Source organism: Thermobia domestica, chromosome 6 (assembly GCF_964235325.1).
Source record: "Thermobia domestica chromosome 6, izTheDome1.hap1.1, whole genome shotgun sequence".
Lineage (NCBI taxonomy): Eukaryota > Metazoa > Arthropoda > Insecta > Zygentoma > Lepismatidae > Thermobia > Thermobia domestica.
In genome coordinates this window covers 87,152,910-87,170,943 of record NC_137459.1, presented here as the reverse complement: position 1 = coordinate 87,170,943, position 18,034 = coordinate 87,152,910, and the positions used below count along the sequence as shown (strand labels likewise).

Sequence of the window (18,034 nt, the reverse complement as noted above, 5' to 3'; positions counted from 1 at the left end):
AAAATCATCTGAGTACGTTTTGAGAAAATTGCCCGAAAGGAAACTCACCCCCAAGAATAAACTACCTCTCGCAGATTTTTTCTGCATCAATGGGTCATACTATATTATCAAGTTATTAATGAAATATTTATTTACCAAATATGAAAAAAAAAATCATTTGAGCAGTTTATGAAAAACGTCCAAAAGAAACTCAACCTCGAGAATAAACTATCCCTCATATATTTTTAACGCGACAAATCGGTTAAGTCATATTGTCAAGTCACTAATGAAATATGTATTTATGAATTATGAACAAAATAACCTACGTTGATTTTAAGAACATCGTCCGGCGAAACTCACCCCAAAAAGTAAACTAATCATCCTCGATTTTTTCCCGGAGATATTATTTATAATATAGTACGGCATAGGACTGTTATTAAAATTTGATTTATGAAATATGAAGAAAATCGTTAGGGCCTGGCCGTTTTGAAAAAAAAAAATCGCTATTTTTTACGTCGTTCTTGTGTAAGCAACCCTTAATTCTATAGATATGGAGAGCATTTGAAAACAAAACCTTTAGTATCATATAAAAAACTTCGGTTTCAATACGTTGAACGGTGTGGTCTCTGGTCAAATGATCGAACATCAGGACGAACGGATGGATGGACGGGCAGATGAAAAATCACTTTTTTTTCGGTATGTATAGACAATAAAAAGTGTAAATCAATTGAAATGTCCAGTTAGATTTATTTTCCGATCACAAAACTTTGTCCTCTCCTCTCGTTGCACGAAAGTAAAAAAAGGTGGGGTTGCAATTTTTATAATAGCATTGTCATGTCCCGAAATTTCTTAAGGTTAGATGTTTGTTGGCGACACGAAAAGTGCGAGTGTGCAATTCCAGTAAATCCGGGGATTTGGGGGCCGAAAGCTTATATATATATATATATATATCTTAGTCATTGTTGACAAGTAGTGTGATGTGGTTTTAGAGTGCTATATAAAAAACTTGTAATACATAAACATATAAGAGAAAAAACATCAAATTTTGACCATGAGCAATATAGCAATATAGAACGTCATTTGAAGTAAACTTGTAAATAGAAAATAATCCTAAAAACAATCAACCGTTTAAACAATTAATGTCGTCCCTTTCCGGCATTAACGCAGTAAGCGACATTTTTTTTTCGGAATTGAATTTTTGCAGTTTTTTGGCTCAGAATTTTAAGGCGCATCGAATTGTCTAATCACCATGTTTCTATCTTTAACCGTTGCCGATATAGCTATGTCGCTTACACGGGTGTAATTAGACTTACTGAAGGCTAAACTGTCGTATTAGCACTCAGTCGTTTGTATTAACTGTATAAATGTTCTCGATGAAACGAAGAAATTGAATTGTAGTCTAGATTGTTTCGAACACTTAATTAGTTTCGTGCTTGAAGCAAATAAATGTGGTATGAACATGATTAACAATATTTCATGGCAAAAGTGTAGTAAGCGACAGTTTGAAGTTGATTCTGAGTCGCTTGAAAGAATTTTGATGTAATGATATCAATGATTTCCAGTATTTGTTGCAGTTCCATTTACCTGCTAAGAACAAATACTTTTCCTTACAGCAATTTTGCTATCTTAAAAATATACGTAAGAGGCTCTCAGCCTCACTTCTGAAGTAAACGGTAATATTGTTATAGCTACTTACTGCTGTTTCACCTGCAATAACAGTGTGCAAGGTCGCATAATACATTTTAAAGTTTCATATTTCGGTGCAGAAGTTCTTCGGGGAAAACTTCCAAAGCTGTACGAGCGTCCGCTTTACACGACTTCAGAGCGCATATTAGGAAAAAGAATAGTGCGTTGCAAGCAAGCAAGGGGGTAGGAGCTAAGAGGTTCTATGTTTGGTGTGTAATACATTTTTCCCAGTAGACTGAAAGTGACAATTGTATTTTAATCCATGCAAGAGGAAAACATTGGCTTTAATATTTTCATTAAAGCCAGAAATAGACATTTAAACTGAGATTTTGTTTTTCCTATTCAGTAAGTTTATATTAAGAACTATTAGAAATTATTTATTCAATGTTTTACAGTTAACTTTAGTATGTCAAGTTATACAAGGAAACCTTTGATGGAGCATTCCATAGCCCCGGCATGACCGTATCCATCCTAGACTTGTATGATAGGATCGATACGCCTATGATCTGCTGGGAACTACTGTCAACATGCTTGTCTTGATATTCACCGTAGTACACTGAAGATTTTTTAAATAATATCAATGGCTTTTAGAAGTTTAAACTTTGCCTTTAAAAAGTTGAGAATATCGTTGAAAAGCCGGACACTTTTTCCGCTTAATGAACGATTATCAAAGTTTCGTGAACATATTTTTCAATGTTTAATAAACTTCCTGTGTACAACTGGATCAAAGTCAAGATAAAATATGAACAATCACTAAAAGTGTGTTCTAAACACCTTGGAAAGGTGCAGAACAATATCTCGGTTCTACGCACTGAAAATCACATAGGACTTCACATAATTCATTTTTTAAGGATGTCTCTATGTGTGTATGTAGTTTATTTTTGTCAAACATGTTATTGCGTTCACCTCTGGTGCTTGGGGTCCCGGGTTCGATCCCAGCCCCCGCCAAGTGAACTTTGTGGTGGACAAACACCGTGTGCGTGTTTTTTCTCGGGGTTCTCCCGTTTCCTCCCACTTTCTTCATTCCACCATTTCATTCATTACTCATCATCACCGTCTCCTTTAGTCTAACCGGCATAACCGTGGGACGTAAAACTCAAAGATTTCATTTCATTTTCAAACATGTTATTTCAAAAACAATTTTCTACTGCTCCTTTAACCTGTCACTTGAAACAGACAGTAGTTGACGGAATAATAAAAAAAATATATGTGGAAAGAAAGTTCTGTTAACATTTGATTCAACAGAAAAAGGAACGCAGATATATCAAAATATTTTTCAAGACATTATTGAGGATGTACTTTTTATAATAGTGAATATGTACTTTATATAATAGTTGTCATAATGAAAGGAAAAATGTTATATTTGAATAAACAGAGGAAGGATGTAAATATTGTATAATCTTTTTCAATGCGTTTTTATATATATATATATATTTTACTCGATATTTCTTCATAGTTTATTAAAGTACTTACCAGCATATCCCCACAAACCAATCTATGTTGACAGTAAAATAGTTTAGATTGATCGAGCTCCTGGGCCTTAAGAATTTCATGTCACCCCCCTCCCCGTTACGAAATCCTGGCTAAACTAACCAATATATGTTCCAGTAAAATTGTTTAGAATGATCGAGCGCCTGGTGTGATGACCACAGTATTTCATGTTACGGACCCATTCCCCTTCACGTAATCCTGGCTACGTGCCTGCACAAAGGTTTGTGAATTACGCTGTTACACAATCCACTGAAGACTCAGCAAAACCTGATGGTCGAGGACGCCACTCAGTTCGCCCCAATGCGACATCCGAGCGAGATGTGAACTTCGTTGTTGAATTCATTCAAAGACTTCGTGCAGTGCCTTCTCAATACTGTAGAAATAAAACAACACGACCATATCTTCCCGAGGATTTCAAAAAAACTTCACTTATCTCTATACGATTTATTCTTGTGCAATGAACGAAGAAGGAAACATTACTGTGAGTGAAAGAGTCTTTCGGGATATATTTAACTCAAAATTCAATCTTGGATTTCATAGACCCAAAAAGAGCCAGTGTCAGAAATGTATCGCATTTGCCAACAAAACAGACGTAACCCAAGAAGAGGAGGCTGATTACACCCGACATACTGAAAAGAAAGAAGCAACTAAGGCTTGTTTCAAAAAACAGCAGAGTTTGAGTGGTAGTCAGGAAGGAACACTTGTCGCGAGTTTCGATTTGCAGAAAGTTTAGAGCGTACCTCATGGGGATTTCATGCTTATATACTACACACGGAAGAATTCCGTATACAATCTCTCGATACATGAATCAAAAAGCAGAAATGCATACAACTATGTACGGAGTGAGAACGAGGTAAGCGAGGTTTGGATGAAATCGCTTCCATCCTTTCGAGATACAGTATATAGATGTACTGGACGAACGAGGTAATGTTTCAACTTTAATCCTGTATTGCGATAACTGTGCCGGTCAAAACAAAAATAGAAATATTCTGGTCATGTTGAAATATGAACTTGAAAAATCCAAAAACTTGCAACGAATCCAGATCAATTATTCGGGACCGGGTCACACATATATGCCTGTGGACAGTGTGCATAGTCAAATTGAGAAAGCATCTCATAATCAAAAAAATTGAAAGTCCTTCCGAGTGGACTACCGTCATGAGAATGGCGAGAACAAAGCCACATCCATATAATGTTGAATTATTGAAGCATGATTCTTTTAGAAATTGGTCCACTTTGCCAGCCCAAATCTTCAGTGCTAAGAAACATGAGTCAGTTGAACCTTTCTTGCTGTCAAAAATGAGAGTCGTCACTTTTTCAAAAAATAGTGAATTTGCCAAAGTTAAGTATTTAATGACTAAGTACACAGTGTATTTTACACTCAAATTTCGACCACCAAGACAAAAGCAACCAAGCAGACTTTATGCGGAGCCATTCCTATCAGTAAGGCCAAGTACCAGGATCTTGTCAAATTGTGTAATCATAATCTACCAAAGCATCTACACCAGTTCTACCAGCAGTTGCCACACACGGGAGAACCACAATATACCCTCCCTAAGAAGATGAAAAGGACACCGAAGAATAAATTCAAAATTGAAACATGTTGTCACCATTTTTTTTGAAATTTTTTCTTGCAATAGTTAAAAATTGATAAAGTTACAGTTTTGTGAAGTTTCGACAATTTGCATTTAGTAAATGAATGATGCAAATTTTCATTGTATTAGTAAGCTTAACAAATTAGTATTTGCAATATTCTACGCTTTAAGAAATTAAAAAAATAACGCTAAAAATAAATGAGAAATCCAAATAATCGTGTCAGTTATTATTAACTTAATCATTCAGAAGATTAGATTATTCTTTATATATAAAGGAGAGGTAAGCCAAAGCATTTTTCTTGGTTAATTGACTTTAAACGGCATTATTTCAAGAAGTGTTTAGTATTTTACCGATCAGTATACAACTGACATTCTTCAATTAACGAATCGACAATGTATTACCATTTATTTTCCTCTTAAATGTCGCTTAACGCCATCTCATTATGACGCCGTGTGCCTTAATGCATTAATACATTTGAATGAATGTCGTTTGAAGCATTGATTTGTTAAAAAAAAAATGTAAGCAAAAATGAATTAAGCGCCAAAATAAGTTAATATATTGAAGCTATTATATACATCACTGTTCTATTTGACGGAGCTTGTTTAATTATATTAGTTGTATTTTGCTTACGAAAATAGTCCAGAAAACAAAAAAGTCATACAAGGAAAACCATTAAAATTTCAGTTTTTCGGCTCTCCTGTAAAAAATTCAAAATGTCGCTTACTGCGTTAATGCCGGAAAGGGACGATGTGTATAAAACTAGTAAAAGTAAAAGAAAAAAATATTAATTTTACTCTGGAATTCCGAAAGAAATATGCAATAGCTTATTAAGAGGTTAAAATAATGAAACGAAAACAGCAATGATGATTAATACGAATTTAAAAATTCTGTCGTTATCTTCTCGTTTCTAGCATATTTCACCTTCGAAAGAAGAAAAGTTCACCTTCGTACGCAACCTTCAAAATGACTTTCCATAATATTCAAGACACTTCCGTTCCCTGTGGAAGCAACCGCATAAATTTGCTCTTTCATCCGAAAATCCATGGGAAGGAGCTGGGAAATTTCATTACAAAGAACTCTATATTTTCTTCGTCGTTCAATCTTGTATCTTCTTCCTAATTCCAACCTAATTCGTACTCAATGCGTGATGCGTCACTAAGGAGATGACAAGCTTTCGCCAATTTGCGTTTCCAACATTTACAGGTTCGTTTGTTCTTTCTCGTTGTTCTTTCGCAGACAGATCAGCACGGAATAGAGATTCTCTTTAAAACATGATAAATGATAAAGTACGGACCACCGCACTAAACCTTCTTGCTACAATTCCTTACATTAAATAATGTAGTGCTGCAGTTATTAATGGAACATTTTCTTTTGAAATACGAACATAATTCAAAAACGATTTCGGAAAACTTCACCGAAAGATAAATGCCCCTTCTAGATTTTCCGATAAAGAATAACTTATGGCATTTGTTTTTAAAATAATTACAAAATATCATGAGTAGAATTTTAGAAAATAACAATAATAATAATAATAATAATAATAATAATAATAATAATAATAATAATAATAATAATAACTCATCTCAAGAGTATAATACGCATGGTGGATATTCTCATGAAAGTGATTTATGCAACATTATAAGAACAATAGTAAAATGTGTATTTATGACATGTACACATAAATAGGTTTCTTGAAAAGTAGTCTCAAAAGAAAGTCACCAGCAAGAGGAAACTTCCGTTTGTGATTCCCTTTTCTTAAGGAATAATTTTCACAATATTATAGAAGTATTAATGAAACATCTATTTATGAAATATGAACGAAATGTCCTTACTCTTTATTGAGAAAACCATTCGAAAAGTATTCACTCCAAGAATGAACTACACCTTATAGATTGATTTTAAAGGACAAATGAGTTGCCGTATTGTTCGGTTATCAATTGAATATTTAATTACTAAATTTATACAAAATTGACTGAATCATTTTTCAGAAAATTGTCTCAAACGAAACTCACCCCAAAGAATAAACTGTCCTTTCTCGATCTTTCCCAAGAGAAATGACATATCATATGATTTTTTTTAAATAGTTTTTTTATGAAATATAAATAAAATTGTTATATCCTAGTCGTTTTTGATAAAATCAGTTTAAATATACCCTTAATTTTAGGAGTAGGAAGAAAATTATATATATATTTGGTCTAGGAATTAATTCGTGCGGTTGGTACGCACACATTGAAGCTGTAGTACAAACACAAAATACATAAATACCTTAAGAAAAATATTGTCCATCGCTAGCCACCACTTTCGCCCATCTGTCAGGCAATGTACGGATTCCGTGGCGAAAGAAGTCCTCATCCTTGGAAGCGATCCAGTCAGAGACCCATGTTTCGATATCTTCTGAAGAAGTAAACCGCTGTCCAATCAAATCGTTGTTCATGCAATCGAACAAGTAGTAGTCCGAAGGAGCAACGTCTGGTGAATACGGCGGGTGGGGTAAAACTTCCCATCCGACATTTTCTAAATAGGTTTTGACCGGTTTTGCGACATGTGGGCGAGCGTTATCATGTTGAACAATAAGTTTATCATGTTTGTTCTCCCATTCTGGTCGTGTTCTGGCCAGAGCTTGCTTCAAACGCATTAATCGTCGTCGATAACGTTCTCCATTCATAGTTTCACCCGGTTGCAGCAGCTCATAGTACACCACACCTTTCATATCCCACCATATGCACAGCATAACCTTTGCACAGTGAATATCTCGTTTTGGTTGTGATGGACCTGGTTCACCTGGTTTCACCCAGGCCTTTTTTCGTTTAGGGTTCTCATAATGGATCCACTTCTCATCACCCGTAATAATTCGATGCAGAAACCTCTTTCTGCTCTGTCGTTGAAGCAGCAATTCGCAAATGGTTTTTCGTCTTTCAACGTCTCTGTCTTTCAATTCATGTGGAACCCAATGTGACATCTTTTGAATCATTCCCATGGCTTTCAAGCGTTTGGAGACTGTTGTTTGATCAACGCCTAATGCTGCTGCAAGTTGTTCCTGCGTTTGACACGAATCCTGCTCGAGCAATGCTGTCAATTCTTCGTCTTGAATTTTTTTTTTGGCTGTCCAGCTCGCTCTTGGTCTGCCAAGCCGAAATCACCACTTCTAAACCGTGCAAACCACTTCTGACACGTTCGCTCAGCTAGAGCATGGTCACCATACACTTCCACCAAAATACGATGACTTTCAGTCGCACTTTTCTGCATGTTAAAGTAATGCAGCAGGACACCCCGCAAAAAACACTTTATCAGGCACAAATTGCGCCATGTTCACTTAACTACAAACTGGTGTTGTTGACGCTTTAATCCACTGCTCTATACTACGAACGATACGCGATGACAGGGGTTTGCAACACATGTGTGGATACACGGCACTGTGGGACGCTCCGTTCGTTGCGCCATCTCTTGTGCACCCGCACGAATTAATTCCTAGACCAAATATATAAATAATAACACCCCTGGAGGATCACAGTAAAAACTTACAATCTAAAATTAGATTGAGATTCGTGGAACTGCTTTATAAATGAGAAATTCCGGATACTTGTTGACGAGGCACACGTAATGTAATTAAAAAAAAAAAATTTGCGTCATTCCTTTAGGCATTTGAATTTTCACAATGTCATGAATTTTTTTTTTTTTTTTTTTTTTTTACTTTTCAGCGATGAAAGGAGTGGGGAAGTATGGTGGTCGTGAAAAAAAACGATTTCGAGATTTCGACAGATTTACACGTTTCATAAGAAATAGGTACCGACAAATAGGTAGAAATAGGCGACTCACCAAAAAAGTGATTTCATGATATTTGTCTATTCATCCCTCCGTCTGTAGGTACACTCGCCTAGAAGCCATACAATGCAACGCATCGGGATCAAGTTTTGAACTTTATGTTTCACATAATTTCACAGATAAGCTTTCCGAGTATTATTTCTACCCTCAACTGTAAGGGTATTTAACCGAATGGTGATTTTTTAAAATGCAATTTTCTCGAAAACATCTCTAACGATTGTGTTTACATTTCAGGAATCAATGTTTCAATAACAACCCCATACTTCCAAATGAGCCTGTTTTTTTAAAAAAATGAAATGAAATCTTCGAGTTGTATGTCCCACTGTTATGCCGGCTGGGCTAAAGAGACGGTGATGATGAGATATGCATGAAATGATGGAATGAAGAAAGCGGGAGGAAACAGGAGAACCCCCAGGTGATTCCATGCACACTGTGTGTGTCCACCACAAAGTTCACTTGGCTTGAAACTTGTGGTTTGAGTTTCTAATTTATGTATGATCAGTGTTTTCTTTATTCTCGCATGCAGTACGTAATAATCGAGTACATTACATACAGAAATAATTATAATGTCAATGATATACAGTGAGTGTAAAAAGTATTCATACAGGCAATATTTTTTAAAGAATGAGGTTTTATTCCGCTTCTATGATATGTAGGTCCAACTCACTGAGTGATTAAGAAAAGGTGTTCCGAAAGGAAAACTTGGGGGGAGTATAAACAACAAATGCTATTCCGATCTTGGTTTACAGAGACAAAAATGAAAAAGGTATGATAATCCATGCGCAGAAAGTATTCATACAGTACCAGAACTCTCACATGAATACTTCACTCTCCGTGTACAGAAACGAATGACGGGCATGTGAAGGCACTCTAGTTTGCTCTACATTCCAGTGCAATGCATTCAGGTTACAACGTTACCGCGGAGTTTGAGAGTGCGGCAGTATGGGGCATAAAGGTCCTAAAATTGCAGAAGAGGAACGATGAATTATAATTCGTCTGCATAATTAGTGTAAATTACTTTCATAAATTGCAAGCATTGTTGGTAGTCCTAGAGGAACTATTCAAAGTGTTACTAATAGAACGGGACAGAGAAAAACGTTGAAAAACGCACCTAGAACAGGTCGTCAGTGAAATTAAATACGCATTGGCAGTCATTGATGGTTCGAAAAATAAAAAAAAAAAAAATCATCCACGTTTGAGTGTGCCAGAGCTTACAAGTGAGCTTTATAATGAACTTAAAGTGCATGTCTCACATTCTATCATTCGCAATTACGTGAGAAAGCGCTTCTTTCATGTCGGGTAGCTCAAAAAAAATATTTTGTGAATGAAGTCAATAGGAGAAAAACGTTAACATTTGCCAAAGCGCACTGAAATATACCATAAGAATTCTGGAACTGTGTGATATTTACGGATGAAAGCAAATTCAACATATTTGCATCGGATGGACGAACCATTGCGTGGAGGCGAAAGAATCCAGAGTTTTAAAAACAAAACCTGAAATTCACAGTGAAACGTGGTGGTGGTTCTATTATGATTTGGGGGGTGTATGAGTGCCTCAGGTGTAGGGTCCTTGTATTTTGTAGATGGTACGATGAACCATCATCACTACATTGACATTTTAAAATCGAACCCCATTTATCTGCTGAACAAATGGGCTTTAGACATAACTTCATATTAATGCAGAACAATGATCCAAAGCATTCCACTTTAAACACGCCTTCGGATCTTGTGCGATGCGCCAAAGTAGATGCCAACACCTCCCCAATCCCTCAACATTTATCCAATTGAGTATCTATTGGACCAAGTTGACAAAACATATTAGAAAACGACCGATTTCCAATAAGCAAGACTTGCAAAATGCTCTGCAAAAGGAATGGCAGAAAAATCCCTCATCAAAGACCAAAGATTTGGTAGCGTCAAAGCCAAAGCGTATTAAAGCTATTATAGGAGCAAAAGGATATCCTATAAACTACTAAAATAGCCCAATATGACGAAAACAAAGGCACTAAGTGAAGTGTATGAATACTTTTTGTTGATTGATATTTCTTTCTTTTCACAACCTTTTTAAATTTTCTGCACGAATAGTAGCTTCTTTGTTTCATACAGTCCCAATTTGTTTCATATCAGTATATTTTTGTGTTATATTTCCTACACTTGAAGAAATTAAATACAAATTTTCAATTCAACTGGTGTTTGTTCACCGTGATATGTTACATGTTACCATTTTCCAAGGTGTATGAATACTTTTTACATTCACTGTATGATGTTCATTGGGCAAAACACTCCAAATAATAAAAATCCATCTTAGCGCGAAAAAAAATCAATTATCTTAGTTTTTCATTCATTTGACCATGAATAAAAGCCTGAGAGATATACAACTTCTATATACAGTAATATTATGTTGGAATGTACAGTCACTCACGTAAGTACTTGAACCCCTGACTGATATAATTCCATTACTTGGGGTCCAGGTCATTTGCAGTTGTGAAAACGCCTAGACAAATGCAACCCAACTTACACGTAACTTTTCTCGGCACTAACAGCAGTTGGTAGCACTGACTCAAGTCTTTATTGAAATAAAATTGCGAGTAGATGAGCACAAAATATTTATCCATTCTGAGATGAATCTATCTGGTTCTGAGCGTGTTATCCAATGAACACTATATGTCAATCTCAATATTGATGTGTATGTAATGTATTATTTCATTATATACTGTGCATTCAAAGAAATAAAAACACTGATCAGACATGCATCAGAAAATGCTTGAAAGTAGACGAAAATATCAAATCTACAACAACTGCTGGAAATAAGTTCGTAAGTCACTGTCTCATTGGAGTGACCTTCTCCAATTCCCCTTATTCCAACATGTTTTTCTTTCAAGGTAATATAAGATCTTCCTTGTCACACGAAGTACGCATTGAAATTGAAATGGAAATAGAAACACTTGAAAAAGTTTCAGCCTGCCCGGGATTCGAACCCTGATCTACCGAATAGAAGTTCAATGTGCTAACCACTCACCTAACGCGCTACATAACTTTCTACCCAAACGAATACCTAGTTAAAGTCATTTCATGGAAAAATATGATACTAATGCTAGTGTGAGTGTCTTCATCTAGATTACTTTGCTTAACAAAAAAACAAGTTATATAAACGTTCTTCAATGAGGAAAATATCACGAAACGTTCTTCAAGTTGAGGCTACGTCATCGGTTTCAGGAATGGTGCCGATTAACGTTACATTTATCCTTTACCATAACTTCTAATTTCCAAAGAAGAAAAGACGATATAAATTATTTTCACATTATTTGAATTGTATCAACACGTAGAAATAGACAGTTCTATGCTTATGTCCCATAACTATTAGTTTCTTTTGTTATATTGATATGATAAATTTATGTCAAATTGAGCCGGTGACAATAGCCGAGTGATCTCGGACGTTCGGCTTCTGATCATGGGGCACAATCCACTAGGGGTTCGAATTCCTCTGAAGAGCAAGGTCAGAATTTTAACTGTCCTCAGTATTTCTGTGTTCATGTTTCTTTAGTGTTTGAAATAAATCGAAACGACATTATGTGTCAGTGGCGAACAATAATTGAATTGTGTGTTGGAATTGAAAAAGAAGAAAACTGAAGAAGCAGTTGAGGTTAAATTTATATCATAACAGTCAAGGTGGAACAAAACAACCCCTGCGGGGCTTCTAATCCGCTACTCCTCCTTCTACTACTACTACTACTACTCCTTTTACTACTACTCTTATTACTACTATTACTTATACTTGGATTCGTATAGCAAAACTGCACAGGTAACGTAATTTTTTTTTAAATATTATTTTCATTTCATTTTAATGGAAGAAAGTGTTTTGAAAATTAAAAAAAAATAAAACATCCTTGGTCCGGGCTTGAAACCATTCCAAAAGCAATTCTAATTAATAGCCCATTGCGCTTGTAAGCTCGGCTACGAAGATCACCAGTAACAGGCACTGGATTTTTGCTATATTTATGGCACGTGGCAAGAAGCGGATAACTCCAACTAAACAGAACCGTGTATTTAGCTCCTATGAGTAGGGATGAGCGTGATTTGAAAATATGCTTGTGAAGACTGGTTAATTTGTCTAACTTACGTTTTACTTTCAAGGCATCAATTTCCCTTTTTCATTTCTCTCTGTTTACTTACCTGTGATGAGTATCGCTAAGTGAAAAAAAAAGAATTTTAGGCATTTTTGGATATTGATATTTGAAATTGTAATAATAGCAATATGACGTGTTCTACTACTTGGTTTTCGAGACACGCTGCCTGTGAGTTTTAGAGGATCTAGCTACTGGAAAAATACATTTTTGAATCACTAATATACAAATTATTATAAGAAAAAAATAAGTGTATCTATGTGTGCTTAATCATCACAGCCAAATTGCAGTCAAATGAAATGACGTTAGATATATAGTTAGGCCTTAATCCAAACTGGGATGTTATCATATTCCTTTCAGTATAATAATATCTTAAGGCATAGTGGGGATCAGATTGTTTGCGAAAAAAAATGAATATCTCACAAGCCGTCAAACTTACGGAGGTGAAATTAAGTATATAAACTCTTTATTGAAAATGAACATAACGTCTCCTAATATTTTTTAAACTTATCCTTAAGGGGAGGGGCGGTACTTTCTATGTATGATAAACTGATAGTGGGTTATTTTGTAAAAATAATCGAAAACAATCGGCATTAGTTGAGAAGCAAGTTGAGAAACAAAAAAAAATACAATTGCTTCGCATCACATATCCGTATATGCTTACCATGCGCTTTCTACTATAATAATTGCTGAATCTTGTTTATTATATGGAACACTTAGACTACAAGTAAATCAACCCATAAAGTTGTGAGAAAAGTAGATATAAAATAGGTAATGCAAGGTTCTGTACTTTGGTCTACTTACCTTGATTTGGGATTTTCAAATTTCATCCGTTTTTCCACTGAAAACTATCGACAATTCAACAAGGAAATAATTAAACCATGATAATTTAGTGGAAATTCATCGTAATTTTGCCCATGGCAAACACTTTACCATTTTATATCGTAAAGATCAGATCCACCGTTATTGTAACAGAGCGGTTCTTGTGCGATTGACCGTTGAAATTCAAACTCCGATTAGTTAGAATTTCAAAACCTGGTTTTATTAGTTTTTATTCGGTAGGGAAGAGGTCGTGTATCATGTGTCAGAGTTGGTGACGATGTGATTTGGTGGGTCAGAGGTTCATGGTCAAATCTGTAAAACTAAACCGAACAAAGAACAATATTAATACACAAAATACCCAACATCTTAGTTATTCATGACATAACTATTGCTTGATCCGAATAACTCTCTTATATCTACAAATCATCATTTGTCATATTTTACCGAAATACAATATGACTTTTCCTACAACCTGATACTTTAAATGTTGTTAATACGCAAAATTCGTTGATCTCATCACTTATTCACTTACTATCTTATGATCATCAAAACCTTTAGGGTACCCCGTAGATATAGAAAGGTGAAATGTAGTATCCAATCTTGGAGTAGCGTGCATGTAAACAAATAAAAACAAAACAACAGAATTATATTTGCAAACCCCTACAGTAGAGTTTGTTGATTATTCAACAAAAATACTTGAAATCCAATGAGAAAATTCATAAGCTATAAAATATGTAGTCGAATCTCGAATTTGCTTTAATAATAATACTAATACTAATACTACTACTACTACTAATAATAATAATAATAAAATAATAAAATAATAATAATAATAATAATAATAATAATAATAATAATAATAATAATAATAATAATAATAATAATAATAAAGGAATAACCGAATTACAACATCAATTACGTACAAATGCCTTTCAATAAAGAAAAAATAAATGCTACGACGGGATTCGAACCAGGGTCGATGTAACGACAGTTCTCTACTTTCACACTTTGCCATCAATTTCTCATACAAAGATATGAAAATAAATTAATATTTATATTAGATAAACATAGTACACACCATTGATATAATTCAAAAAAATTGAAATTAATTTCTACCTTCTTTTATTCTTTGGAAACTAAATTAGAAGGTAAAGAAGAATTGCACTGTAAATTGGGACCATCGCTGAAAACGAAGATGTAGCCTTAACTCGAAGAACGTTTTGTGATATGTTCCTGATTGAGGAACGTCTACATAACTTGTTTCTGGGTTAAAGAAGGAAATCTTGAGTAAGTCATTGTGACACTCATATGGAACATCCCGTTATACAAGCATTACTATTGCGTATAGTCTTACATACAACGATTTTAACTAGCAAATAGTTTAGATGAAAGATGAAGTGACGTGGAGGTAAGTGGCTACCGTATTGAACTTCTATTCGGTGGATCCAGATTCGAATTCCGGCCAGGTTGAAGCTTTTCAAATGTTTCAATTTCAATACATACTCAGTGTGACAAGCAAGATCTTCTCTCCTCCAGAAAGAAAATATGTTGGAATGAGGAGAATTAGAGAAGTTCTCTCAATGGAGTCAACCATTTACAAACTTATTTCCTGCAGTTGTTCTAGATTAGATATGTTCAGCTACTTTGAAGCATTTCGTGATAAATGCGTTGTCAGAATTTTTATTTCTGTAAACATACACAGTAATATTGAGATTAATATACGGGTTCTTCGGAAAACACGATCCGAACCATAGAGGTTCATCTTAGAATGGAGAACTGTTTCGTTAGTCACAAACGTTACAGTTTACCTGCACAAGCACCTGGATCAGGGCTACTAACTGCTATCAGTGCCGAGAAAATTTACGTATAAGTTGGGTTGCATCTGTCTAGACGTTCTCACAACTGCAAATCACCTGGACCCCAAGTAATGGAATTCTAACAATCAGAGGTCCAGGAACGTATGTGAGTGACTGTACAGTTCATATAATATGATGCATTACTTTAAAAAAATAACCAGTGTCCTCCTAAAAAGTGTAATAAATAAATAACAGCTATAAACAGCTATATTTTTAAATCCAATTAGAACTGGGCAATCTACACAAAATTTGGAATCGACCAGCGAAAACGGCACGTTTCAAGCGCTTGTGGTTTGCCGAAAGGATTGGAGGCAAACATTTAAACCTAGAATTTTAATATATATATATATATATATATATATATATATTAGTCGGCAACTTATTAATTTAAATATTTATTATTTCTTTATTATGCTAATAACTTTAACGAACTTTATGATCTCTTGTTTTGTACTTAATATTACTAGGGACCTGGTGGAGTGCTCACATTTGGCCCACAACGTGTATGATTTGATTTAACTCGCCCGAAATGTTCTTTTGAAGTTGTCCAACACTGTGTGCGTGTGATTAATAAGGTTCTTGCGTTTCTTCATATTTTCTTCATTCCACTATTCCTCTCATTATTACCACCACCATCTTCCTTAGTCCAGGAACATAATTGTGGGATATTAAAATAACAAAAAGTTATAATAAATAAAATAAAGCGTTAATTCTACAATCCTGAATCCACCCTCGGCCTTTAATGAATTTCTTACTTGTATATATATCCAGAAGTTAGCATTGTATGAATTATAAATACAAGCTTGTAATTTAAAGCCAGCGTTTCAAACATTGCATTTAATGTTTAAACTTGCATAAAATGAGAACAAAGTTATTAATAGCTAAACCATCAGAATAATATATTGTTCCGGGAGGATTTTCACGGGAGATTTCATGAGATAAGTAAACCAATTCACATCTTTTATTCATTTATTTAGCATCATCCTGTACATTCACAACATGATATAATCTTGTTTATTTAGCATTGCTAATCCTTGTTTTGTGTTTGTACGTGTGCCTGCATATGTGTATAAGTAGAAGGATTATATAGAAGAGAAACGAAGAGAGTGAGTGCAAATATAATATGCACAAGTGACATTAACCAGCATATATGTAATTGGTTTCTCGTTGCATGAATCTTTTTATAAACAAGTTTAGAAAATAAAGAAAAACAAACCGTTTATAATAGTAAAATGGTATTGATTTTTTCAGCAAAAATACGTAAATTGTTAAAACATGCAGTAAACGCTTTACACTTCTCCCCTTAAAATATTGATTTTAAGACAGTTTGCAAAAATAGCATAAACATTATTTGTTTTCATGCACATAGCTTCTTGAACCATCAGCTTTAATTCAATTATAATAAACATTTAATTCTAGTTTTGTTTTATTAAATACAACACAATAAATGTTTAATGTATTTACTTTTGAATATTGTAGCAGTTATTTGTATTTATGTTAAAAGCAAACTTGTATAAAGAGGAATGCTAATTAAAAATAACGGAATATTAATTAGCAAAATATTGCAATGATAATTTATTTTTAAATGTTTGTTAAGAACACTTTTTTCAACATTGGAATTATTTTGTTTTCTTTTGCCATAGTCCAAATAAAAGGTTAACTTTTATTTGCATATAAATATTAAACATGTGCTAATTAACTGCACAGTATCACTTGGAAGAGATCTAATACTTTGTTGGTGGAGGCTAGAAAACTAATATATGTTATGATAAAATTTTTAGTTCTTGTCCTGTTTAACCCGATAATATCTTCTCCCTTTAACGCTTGAGTTTTGGACCTGCTGTTGACAGTTGAAAGTCAAAAGAACTGGGTGGTGAAAGGCAAAAGCCACAGATATGATGGAACGAACATGTACGTCCAACAGCAGTTAGTTGCCACTGCTTTTGTGTTTTTGGCTAGGATAACTTTTTAAAACTTTTTTTTTTTAAATATTTCACAAGTTGGAATTAGGCTGGAAGCAAAAATATTTTGTGCTTTAATTGTGGTTTGTTTATTTTGTTTTGTTATATGGTAAATGTAGTTTCCTAGTTGTACTCACTGTTCCGTAAGATAAACAAAATAATATTATTAGCTGAAAAAAAGAGAAAAAAAAAAACTTTAAAAAAGTGTGGATATATGACATCAATGAAACTACAAACTACATTCAAAGCTCTTTTGAGTAATGAACTGTGAAAATAGTATTCTTGTAATTTTCAGAGAGAATGTATAGCTTTAAAATATCAGTATCTAAGCGATTATTTTTTACTCGTTTCAATACAGTCGCCTTAATATAAGAACAATAACTTCAACGATTGTTTGGCTCGGCGCACACAGGCGGACACACAATTATTGTTTCAGCGAAAATTTCTGGATTTTATGAACGTAATTATAAAAATTACAACAATTTGTAACTTCGGCAGTTTTACTCAGCCGCCATTATATTGAATCAGCCATATTGGATAAAGGGATCACATTCAGATTATGTGGCTCTTTTTCTCCTATTATGATCACCCCACATAAAGGCCATAAGTCAAACTGAGGGTACATCTTTGCGCACACGAGACCAAGCTTGAATCCCACAAATCCCATGAATGAAATTTATTTATACTTCTTTTAAAG

At 34.4% G+C, this 18,034-nt stretch overlaps 2 protein-coding genes across 2 annotated transcripts in view; one reads left to right on the top strand and one right to left on the bottom strand.

The window, feature by feature from the left end:
* Positions 1 to 18,034, top strand: part of LOC145688089 (uncharacterized) — a 514,797-nt gene that overhangs the window by 446,802 nt on the left and 49,961 nt on the right. The gene's annotated exons all lie outside the window — the stretch shown is intronic.
* Nse4 (SMC5-SMC6 complex kleisin component Non-SMC element 1) overlaps positions 17,019 to 18,034 on the bottom strand; it is a 131,267-nt gene continuing 130,251 nt past the window's right edge. Inside the window, exon 6 of the mRNA XM_081761819.1 lies at positions 17,019 to 17,507. The gene's annotated coding sequence lies outside the window, so the exon portion shown is untranslated. The remainder of the gene's footprint in view (positions 17,508 to 18,034) is intronic.